This window comes from Dermacentor silvarum, chromosome 10, assembly GCF_013339745.2.
Source record: "Dermacentor silvarum isolate Dsil-2018 chromosome 10, BIME_Dsil_1.4, whole genome shotgun sequence".
Lineage (NCBI taxonomy): Eukaryota > Metazoa > Arthropoda > Arachnida > Ixodida > Ixodidae > Dermacentor > Dermacentor silvarum.
The window spans coordinates 51,457,145-51,468,620 of NC_051163.1; the positions used below are offsets into that span (position 1 = coordinate 51,457,145).

Here is an 11,476-nt window from a genome sequence, read left to right on the forward strand (position 1 = left end):
GTGCTGTTATTGTTGTTAGTGCATCGATTCACTTCCCTTTGTATTTTAACGTGACAGGGCCCCGTGTCGCAGAAAATCCGGTGTCGGCGGAGTCGTCCCTAAGAGACAATTATGCTAGGTTAAAGGGAAACTAAGACATCCACCAAAATGTAGCAATTTTTTACAATGGAAACCCAACCGGGTTCCTTGAAAGAAAGCCTCGCAGTTGGAGAAAAATTCGTCCTGGTCCGGGACTCGAACCCGGGACCACCGCCTTTCCGGGGCAGCCGCTCTACCATCTGAGCTAACCAGGCGGCTAGCAGATGGCAGGGCGAAGTCGAATTTGTCGACAACTCGAAGCAAAGGCAAGTGTATGACGTAATAGTTCAATTGTAGCAAATTGCTACATTTGGGTGGATGTCTCAGTTTCCCTTTAATTACTGATCTCCACCTAGCGGATTTCCGCTGAACTATTACGTCAATCATGCTAGGTGTTTCACTTAACTTGTGCTAAACTTTAAAAATATGCCAATGCTATGTAGCTGGACAACCAAGGTAATGTTATTTGCCGTCAGATTATATGTTAACAGCGAAGCTGTTTAAGCCAACCTTAGTTTGTGGTGCGCAGCCGTAGTAGCCATGGCAACCCGAAAAAGGAGGAGGAGGTGCGGTCTCCTCCTCGCCAGCTTCCTGCCTTCCCGACCCCTGTCTCTCTTCTCTCCTCAGCGCGCTGAGCCAATAGAAAAAAAAAATTACACCATCTTCCCGTAGGGGAATCCCGAGTAGTATGTGAAGCAACCACGGGGACGTCGACTCAAGGTAGTTTTATCAGCTGTATAAACTTGGACATGCAGCAGCACCAGCAACGCGCAGAACTGTTGTCGACGCCGTCGGCGTTTTTCCCGCGTTCGCACCGAACGAGCGCGGCGTTTGTTCGAGCGAGCGAGTGAGCGAGCGTGACTGTTGCCGGTGCCTCTGGGCATAGGCGGAAAGTTTTCATTTTTCCGCCTAATTGTCTAATTAGCCTTAATTAGTCAATGAACTTTTCAATGATTATAATCAGATTAAAAGTGTAAATTAGGAAATTGCAGAGCAACATTTGAAACTCCCGATACAGCTTTCTGTTGCTCAATGCGTGCTACATAAGTGTTTGTCCGAGCGTGAAAGATGCCCGCGAATACACGCAAAGTGCCTGGAGTGGCCAGTCGCATGGTAGTATTTCTCTATACTATCCACTATATTACAAGAATTATAGGGATGAAGGCGTATATTTGCTGTAGTGAGGTTATTTCGGTAGCACTTGTTTCATCGCGCCGTTTCTTAGAGAGCAGATCCATTGACCAGCACATCTATAGCGGTAGTATAGGGGGACACGTGTGTATATAAAAAAAGAAGAATGCGCGCAGCTTGCACAAAAAGTGCAAGGCTGGAGCAAACAGCGAAGCTTGCGATCGACCAAGCTACAGCCAGGGTCACCATTCCGACGACGTTGGATAGTCAAAGCACGGCCGCTGCTCAAACGCAGGCTACTCGCGTTCTCGTTCTCGAAACTCGGGATCTTCGACTCGGTGACGCCTCTTCTCGGCTGCAGCTTCGGCACGGTATTCCGAATCGGCTCGCCGCGGACGCGCAGATTCTCACTAGGCCGCACCACGTGCTTCAAGACACGGCCTGGCGAAGCGTTGACATGTCTAGGCAAAGCGAGGAACACGTGGTTGCCAGGCGACGCGTAGTGACGTCATGGCTAGACGGAGCAGGTGCGCGGTCGTAGCAGCTCGGCGCGGCGGATCGGAGTGGCAGCGAAGCGAGGCGCAGATGTGCCAAGTGGTTCCTAGGCAATGCGCGGTGACGTCATCGCCAGGCGCAGTTTCTGGTCTATGCTATACGGGCCAACCTCCGGCTTAAACAGCTCCGCTGTTAAAAACCGTAAAGGCCAAACCACATGTACACTTGCCGGCGTGCCTACACATGCAGACGGTGCGGGACAGATCGTATGCGTCGAAGCGCGGCTCGAGCACGGACTAACTGTTCCAGACAGATGTCGGTGCTTGGCTGCCTCGCGTTTTCACTCACCTGGCTCAGTCGCCTGGTACAATCCACACTCAGTGACGCAGATTGATGTCAAGCGAGAACTTGCTTTCTTTCTTTCAAGCGAAGCTTGCATTGGCTCACAAGTTTCGGTGGCATTGTTGTCACGCAAGAACTCACGTGTGGCGCATACCCGCATTGTATATGCGTGTATGAGCCAAGGATATACGGGCATGAGCCAGGGACAAGAAAGAAGGAAGGAAAGAAAGAAAGAGCAGGTGAGGGGAAAGCTGTACCGCCGCCGGATCACGTGACGCGCGTGACCAATCAGGGTCGTTTGCTGTGTCGCGGGGAAGGAAAGGGGAGGAAAGCGGGTTTGCTCGCGCTCCGCCGGGCTTCCCTCGCCTCAGATCGACGTCCAGATGGGATGACTTCGCGTGGTGCGTTCCGCTGAGGAGCAGGCTGCGTTTGAGCCACAGCGCCGCGAACACGATCGGGAAAGTGCTCGTCGTCGGCGTGCCGATTCTAGCGTGAGAGCTTCCGAAGCCCAGGCGAAACGTCAGCCAAGAGCCGCGGACCCCGAGTTGCGGGAACGCAGTGTTGAGGCCAAACGTCAGCGTCGTCTTGCCCTCCAGGAAGGACGCTTTGACCCCACAACAGTAAGCGGATGACCGCGACAAGGCCTTGACAGCAAGAGAAGTTCGGGTGTATAAGCCATAGAGCTTCTCACTACATTACCTAGAGGGAAATCTGGTGCTGCTGCGTTGTGGTATGCATGGGGATGCCGGTATATTGTGACTTCGGATTGGCATCGTTCTCGGAGAGTCAGGACGCCTTGAAGAGGCGCCTGGCTAGCACCGTTCCGTCTGTCACAATGATTCATTTTCTGTTAAAACAGCACGTCAAAAGCTGTTTTAGCTTTATTATCACACAAAAACATGTTTTATTTAATTGTGAGAATATATTGTTACGTGTGGAAGGACACAGACGAAAGAGGCTATTTGCAGGCTATTTACACAGAAGCCAGACAGCCAGGCCCACAATCGCTCGCACCAAGAGCACAGACACACTGCGTCGTCTTTCGCGCGGCGGCTCGTCTCTTCAACATCTTTCGATGCTATCGTAATACTACCCCCCCCCCCCCCCCCGGCGGCAAAAGCGCCGTCACGGTGCTGTTAAATATCCAAGGTGCTTGGAGAGGTGTAGGGTTTGAGCCGGGCGACGTGGGCAATATCACTGGTTGTCACAGCGGAGGACGTAGTGGGCGTGGCTAGAACAATTTCGTAGGTGACATCGGTCACTTGGCGGAGCACGCGATATGGGCCTGTGTAACAGGAGAGCAGTTTTTCACAAAGGCCAACTTTACGCGATGGTGACCAAAGCAACACGAGGGTGCCGGGCGCTAAATGCACATCACGATGACGGAGGTCGTAGCGTTGTTTCTGTTTTTCTTGAGACACTTGCAGACGAGCACGCGCAAGTTGGCGAGCATAATCGTTGGGTCCCACCTGTTATTAGCACTGGCGTGTTCATAGAGCTTGATCCACTCGTCAACATCATGTCCCTCCAGGCCAGAGAACACACCAGGGTCGCGATGTTGGGCAACCGTGACGATAGGCGTAGTCGGGCGAGCCGAAGCCGTTGCAGAGGTGGTCTCGTCACCGGGGGGCATGGTGACAAGCTCGCTGTACCGACCACTTCGGAGTTCCGTGGTGAGGACAGGGATCGCTAACCTCCACCAGAATGTTACGTGTGGAAGGACACAGACGAAAGAGGCTATTTACAGGCTATTTACACAGAAGCCAGACAGCCAGGCCCACAATCGCTCGCACCAAGAGCACAGGACACACTTCGTCGTCTTTCGCGCGGCGGCTCGTCTCTTCAACATCTTTCAAGGCTATCGTAATAATATTATTGGGTGTACAATTACATGAAGCGTAAAAAGTATCAGTAGGCCGCTAAAGTTGGACGACAGACGACAAAATTCTCGCTCGCTTTGGGACAACTTGTCTGTTCTTGCTTTTCTTCGCTTGATCCTGCATTGTAGGTGAGTAAACTTTATTGAGAGATGTAATGTGGGTGAATCAAAGCCATTTATGTAGATTTTATTTTAAGAACGTACTATTTGTGTAGCCATATCCACGTTTTAGACGAAGCCTCGTTCAACACCAGCCAACACAAGCCTCGCAGACACATATCCCATCATTCCCATGACGGCACGCGCCCTTTAACAAACTCGCATAGACGGTGGCGCCAGCTTACCCTCTAGGTGTCATAGTGGGAAACTCTATGGTTCCAGCGTTCCACTTGAAGCTCCTCGTACGGTGTTCTAACTCTACGTGGGTGCGATTCGCTGGCGCGAAGCACCACGCACGGCAACGGCTGCTGCGGAGTAGGAACAGCGCCCCGGCAGTTAGCAGGCGTCTCACAACGTTGGCATGATGAGGAGCGTTGCCAGTGAGATTGCAGGAGTCGTAACTCGACGGTGCTCGAGATGATACCCATGGCAAAACTTCGGTGCCATAGTTAACACGCAGTGAAATATTAATTAACGGTAGATTTAGCGTTTACTGCTCAGACAAGAGGGTCCGCATCGCAGCTGCCAACGCCATTAAGCCGTTTGCACGCTGCCAACGAAGCGTTCAAGGGGAGTTGTATTGAATAGTTATTTTACTGCGTCACGCTTTTTTTTTTCTTCCTCCAGCACTCGGGCGAGAACGATCGGAACTGTGTTGGAAGCGTATCAAGGCCAGACGGCATTGAGTCACTTATACGCGTGTGTTGCGTTGCTTTACAAACGCTGCTGCGAAAGAGTGTCGATTGGGGTGTATAGTTTTGTTTTCTGATAGCTTAGGCCTAAACTACGCCTAGCCCCGTTTTCAATTAATGGATTTCTTCCTTGCTTCTTTCCTTTACTGGAAACTAGAAATACGTGTACGTATATAACAAGCACATCAGAAAGGTTCGTCTAAGTTCGTTATAGGCAACTACGGGTATATCGAATTACTCGATATATCGAACTATATTTCGCGCGTAAGCCTATATAACCACGCGGGAGTTCACGCAGGAGCACGCGGGACGACGTGACCGTGTTCAAACACTTTCAATTCGTCAGAATCCGCGCAGGCGTCACCGCAATATGCGGTTTAGCTACGAACCAATCGAGCGAATCGGGAAAGTGCGCACAACAAGTGAGTCAGCGCAGGAGTCCGTCCACCTCAACCGAGCTTCTTCGATGCGCTGGCCGAGAACGCGTTTTCATCAGAGCGCACGGGGCATAAAATCTAATTACCCGGGGTGTGCTCCCGACCCTTCTTTCCGTTTCCGTTCCCCCGGGCAATAAATAGTACAAGCGCTAATCCCGAACTAATAAAACGATCCCCCGCCTCTTTCTTTCCATATTCTTCTTCTTCACGGGCTATCTCATCTTCCGGACTGATAGACCGCTGTGTTTTCGTTTTTCCCAGTCCTTCTGTTTGCGAAGGCGCGTAACACGCTTTCGCTTTGCCCTTATGGGCCTCCCTCCCCATTTCATTACCCACCATTCGACCCTCTATTGATATTCCTCCCTGACCTTCGATCCATGTCAGAGCATGTACATTCGTGTAGCGATGTTTACTCGCGGTTCTTCTATACTCCTTGAAGTCTGCCGCTGTATTTCCTGAAACTCTCATTGGCGGAAAATTCTGGTCTTGCAAAAGATGCTTTGAGTTTCTTCTAGTACTCAAAGGTTCCTAACGGGTTCCTAACGAGTCAAGACAAATTGTGTAAGAGCTCACAGGTTAATACAGGCGACTGCACTGAATTTCAATAAAGTTTGAAGTTTTCGCTATAATTGTTACGGTTTAAGGAACACGGCTTTAGATGAAGAATACATGCGGTTGAGAGTTAGCGCAGAGCCGTACGCATCGCTAACTCAAGAACTTTTACACTGTTGTTAATATAGTCATCAGTGGTAATACAGCCAATACTGCAAAAGTAATGCATACGCAATAAGTCTATAGCACACGTGCGCACATGCTCCTCGGCATACGCGCTGGTGACCTAATGAGTTATTACGTACGCAACGCTAAAACTCCCTAACAGCCACAATTTTAGAGGCGGTCCACTGCGTCGGCATTGTGTCGTATGCATCGCTAACTGAAACGTTTTACGCTGTCTTAACTCTCTGCGCTAATGGACAATGTTAGTGCAGCATGTACCACAAATGCAACGCATCTATACCGTGCATACTGAGGCAGTTTTCTGCTTATGCACTGTGGACATGCCACGGTACTCTAATACTCCCTAACAACGACAATTTTCGAAGCTTTCCGCAGCGTCAGCATTGCGTTGCATTGCTGACGAAAGCGTATTCAGGCGCGATTCTAAAGAGCTCAACAACTAGGAAGCGTTAACCCAGCGTATACCACAAAGACAGGTATTCGCAATAGGTCGATAACGCGCACTTACAGGCGTTTCGACGCGTAAACGTTGCAGATATACTATTACGCGTACGCGTTACGCTAACATTCCCTGATAACCACCACGTTCGACGCTATCCGCAGCGTCACCGTTGCGTCGTACGCATGACTGCCTCAAGGCTCACCACACTGTTCTAAAACTGTGCTCTGTAGTGAGCAATGTTAGTGCAACGTATGCCGCAAGGACATACGTGCATAGCAAGTCTGCTTTCCCTTCACATGTGCACGCGCGCTGCAGTCCTGTCACGTTATTAGGCGCACGCTGCGCTAAAGCTCTCCAATAACCGTCGGTTTCGAAGGGCTTCGCATATCATCCGTGCGCCAATATCTCGTTCATCTCGATCGGCTCTTTTCATAAGCAGCGCCGGCGGTCCAGAGCGACGGGACGCCTCAAACAGGCTTCTTTCCAACACCAAGCGCGCTCGCAGGCCGATAACGCAACGCGGTATAATAGACGGTCCCCTCGCAAACTCAAATAAAAGTGCCCGTCCAACTTGAACGCTTCTTTATGGCTTCGCTTAATAACTTCTTTCTTTCTCTCTCTCTTTCTGTCTTTCCTTCTTTCTGTCTTTCATTCGCTCGTCAGCATCGCTCGCTTCCGTTCGTTTCGTTACGAGATTTGCAGGGAAGCCCACCCTCGCTAACGAAGGGGTGGGGGCTCCCCCGTGACGCCGGGAAGACGGAAGAGGAAGTTTTTTGGGGGACCGAGGCGCTAAAACCGTAGGAGCAAAACTAATAAACGTTATTGAGACAAGAGATCGAAACAAAAGTAAAGATAAGCGCCGCCGAGGTTGGTGCGATAAAATGCGCAGAGCCCACAAGCGAGGGCCAGTGTCTCCCTCCCACATCCGCCACCTCCTCCTCCTCCTCCCCCTTCCTCCCGGCCTTTCATCCTACATCGTCGTAGCCTGGACTCAACCCTTGGCACAGCCATCGGAAATCAATTTTGGACGGCAATAATATATACGCGTATGAAAGGACCTTGCGGCTCGCGGCTACAGAAAGGTCGGGGGCGACTGACTACCGTGTTTTACGCCGCGTTGCGGTCACGCGTAACTAGCTGAAGCGAACTCGCTGACGGAGTGTTGCTTGGCTGCGGTTAATGAACCGGATTTTGTCCCACAGCTTTAGAAGAAGCTGTAACTCGCCGCCAACTCCGATTTCCATACTCAAATAGCATGTAAAATGCTGGAATGCTCTAATTAGACAAACGGTGGCCAGATTTGAATATTCTTTCTCTTGGTTCTCGAATTTCATGGATAATTTGAATTCTAGCAACTGTAGGAAGTAGGATTTTCATTTAGAGCCTCATATTCGTCACAAAAGTTGTGGAACAGCGGCCGGTGTCAGGAAAAAATAAACGCAACGTTTACAAATCCGTGACACTGCACCAAAAGCTGACGTTGCAATTCTATAAACGGCATGTTTTAGAGCATTTCTAGCGGACAAATGTGATATATGAATATAAAGGTTACGTGAATTTGTTATGATGTTTACGGGGGCTTTGCAAATGTGCTACTCTCAAGGGAGTCGTATTCTTTGGGGCAACGTATGATACATCAATTTTGTCCGCTTTCAATGAATTATTAGGTGCAGTAGTGCTATCATTTTTCTTTTATTGCTGAGTGACAGGGTTGTAAACTCTATACCCCTGGTATTTTTCTGGCAATAATCGAGAATTTTTAAATATATATAAGGCTGAAATTTCAAAGACAAAGAAACATTTCTTGCAGTTACGAAGCTAACTCGTCCTATTGAAATGCAACAAACGTCATCGAAACTGATGCAGTGGTTGCTGAGAGAAAAAAAGAGGCAGCAGGCTCCGGCGATTCCTTCAGTTTTGGATACATTTACCTACTCCGGCAGCAGCAATCTCCCACGGTGAAGACCACTCTCTTATTTTTGCTTGCCTGTAATAACTATCTCTCTCTGTGTCTCTCAATATATATAGCTGTTATAGCGTTCCTGGTTGGGGTATGGGAAATGCGCACGGTCGTTGAAGAAGGTAAAATTAAATAAAACTATAAACAGTAATATTTATTACAACATTTAAACGCCAATTATAAATCTGTAAGAGCAACGAAAGAAAAGCTACTTAGATGAGTATGCTGTGAAGATGACTTCATTGTGATGTATGCAACTTCCTTTTGGTATGACGAAGTAATTCATTTTGTGGAATTTTGATTGCATGGACAGACTTCACTACTGTCAAACTCCGCATGTAAAGGTAAGTTAGGTTTATTGTGAGCAAGTGCATAGCTTTATAGAACCTTGCGTTCGCAGATGCTTGCCCAAAGGCTTATGCAATTTTTTTTATGGCGGTCCAACATTTCACTATTTCAGTGCATTTGATTTATACAATCGCGGAGCATCATTCATTATCTTCCTTTCTTTTGGATGTTATCATCGCGACGTTATCGTGTGGTCAGCGTATTAAGTTGCGAGAAGTTGTGTGGGTTTTATGTTTCCGTAATTCACAAGGGCAACACCAAGCACTTACGCACACAACGTGTCGGCAGCGTCGCATTTGAGATGACCTTCAATTATGAAGTTCTTTTTCTAAAACAGATTTAGGGGCGAAGCACCTTAGGGCCGAGTCTTGTCCCTCATCGTCGTCCGTTGTCCGTAAAAAAAAAAATTATGGGGTTTTACGTGCCAAAACCAGTTCTGATTATGAGGCACGCCGTAGTGGGGGACTCCGGAAATTTGGACCACCTGGGGTTCTTTAACGTGCACCTAAATGTAAGTACAGTCTGTAGCTCTGCTTTGCATGGAATCCGCTAGGGTCGCTGAGGTGCACAAGGGCTATATAAGCGCTGTATATACTGTACACATGTACAGTATATATATATATATATATATATATATATATATATACACGGGGGATTCACGGTTACCTGAATGATCTCCAGGTGCTTCGCCCACTCATCATCATTCACTTCATGGATATGCGGTGTGTTTTTTTTTTTTTTTTTTGCTTACTGGTCGTGTACAATTAATGTTTACGGCGCAGATTATCCCGTAAATAGTTGCCCGTCTTACCGACTCGTTCTTCCTCTTGTGTATATATATATATATATATATATATATATATACACGGGGGATTCACGGTTACCCGAATGATCCCCAGGTGCTTCGCCCACTCATCATCATTCACTTCGTGGATATGCGGTGTCTTTCTTTTTTTTTTTTTTTGCTTACTGGTCATGTACAATTAATTAATGTTTACACTGCAGATCATAACAAATTTCAGCCCAAAGAGTAGCAGCTCAAACCCATTGGAATTCATATCTATGCTCACTACATGGTATTGTTACCTTAATGATACTTCCCACAGTCCACGTAGTGTTCTCAAGTCATACACGCTGCTTATTACCAAGCATTTGCCGGACGCTCCAAAAGACCGCATAGCATAAGCAACAGCATCAAAGAACATCAATTAACCCATGTACTTTTTATTTTAATCACTGTTTAAAGGCAAATACAAAGTATAAATACCAAATAATACGCGATGAAAATCGGATTTAATGCCTAGAGGAGTAGACTCTCTATGCTGTGGTGGCATCAGAGTCTGCTAGCGCCAACACTTTATGCACTGCAGACAGACGCTAATGCTTTAAAATGGATCTTAAACGCATGAGGGCTCCAACGCTATGGCATTTTAAAAACTGTGCGGAAACCTTCCACGATGATTCTCAATGTTAGGGAATAGTAGAACGCTCGTAGAAAGCTGTCCGGTTTATTCAATTGGAACGACACGCTTGAAGAAGTATAGACCCTTTTCGCGGAGCAGTTTGCTCTAGAGGAACGAGATGGCGCTTTAGCGGCACGCCACAGGTTGCCTCAGCGAAAGCGCACGGATTCGAAACCACTTCTGCTTTGCTACTGTGCGATAAGCTTTCGGAACTGAAACTGAGTGTTCGCTAACGCACTGTGCTCCATTCGTGCTGCAAAATGTAGAACGGTAGAGGGAAAAACGTGTTCAGTAATTGGGTGCAAAAAAAGTGACTGGCATATCCAGGAATGGAATGAATCTGTGTGACCAAGTCCACGGACCACTGCTACATAAGGACTGCCTGTGTCGCCGGCCTTTGGTGATGCACGGCTTTCCTCGAGGGTAAAAGAAATCACTCTTCCAGCAGCATTGTATCACTAACCTCCAAAGAAAGGATTTCAACCCCGGAACGACGGCAAGAGTGAGTACCACTCGTTACAAAGTGATAAAGGGAGTAGCGCCGCTTTCTGGCATAGGAAGTTTCTCGTACTTTATCTACATAGATCCACTCCAACTCACTGAATGGCCACTATCTTGAATCAATGTGCCTAAGCATGGGTGGCAGCAACTACACCGACTACACAAGAATGTTCGAAGCTGAACGTTTCGTGACGGTCTACAGAGTAAGCGAGTGACAAGCGATAGTACGTTTTTGCTACAAGCAGTTACAAAGTACAGAACATCTACGTCCCAAGCCTTGTGAGCAACAAGAACAAGTCTATTGCAACTAAGCACACCCGCGAGTGACTAGGAGAAAATAAACGCATAGTGATCGCACCGAGGAATTTTACTCAGTCAGAAAATTGACAAGTGTTCGCTAAATAAAAAAACGAAGAACAAAACACGCTTATGCTGACTCAATTCATAAGCATAAAGTCTGGACACCTTCGAATAAATTTTTTAGCCCCGATTTTTAGTACAAGTACCGTATTCGCTGCTCACATCATTCGGACAATGTGTAATGACTATTGAGTAGTCAAAACGCTTACATGTCTTCTGAAGCTACGACCAAAGCTTCGTGTAGTCTATCTAATCACCGTCTATGCCATGCGCCGAAACATAAGAACGAAGTTTAGGCAAATATAAGTACACTGTCCACGATTCCCGAGCCGTCTGAATCGTCCACTTGCAGCTTCCGCAGGTACTGGCGTCACAATTCCCTATATAGCAACTTCGTAAGGAAACTCTATGGGTGTAATAATCCGAAATTTACAGTATGCTCACAACGAGA

The 11,476-nt window shown here is 47.8% G+C and overlaps 1 non-coding gene across 1 annotated transcript; it reads right to left on the reverse strand.

Moving 5' to 3' along the window:
* Positions 1–218: 218 nt before the first annotated feature.
* Positions 219–293, reverse strand: Trnas-gga (transfer RNA serine (anticodon GGA)). Its single transcript has one exon. It is a non-coding gene; the product is annotated as a tRNA-Ser (tRNA).
* Between the last annotated feature and the right edge of the window lie 11,183 nt (positions 294–11,476).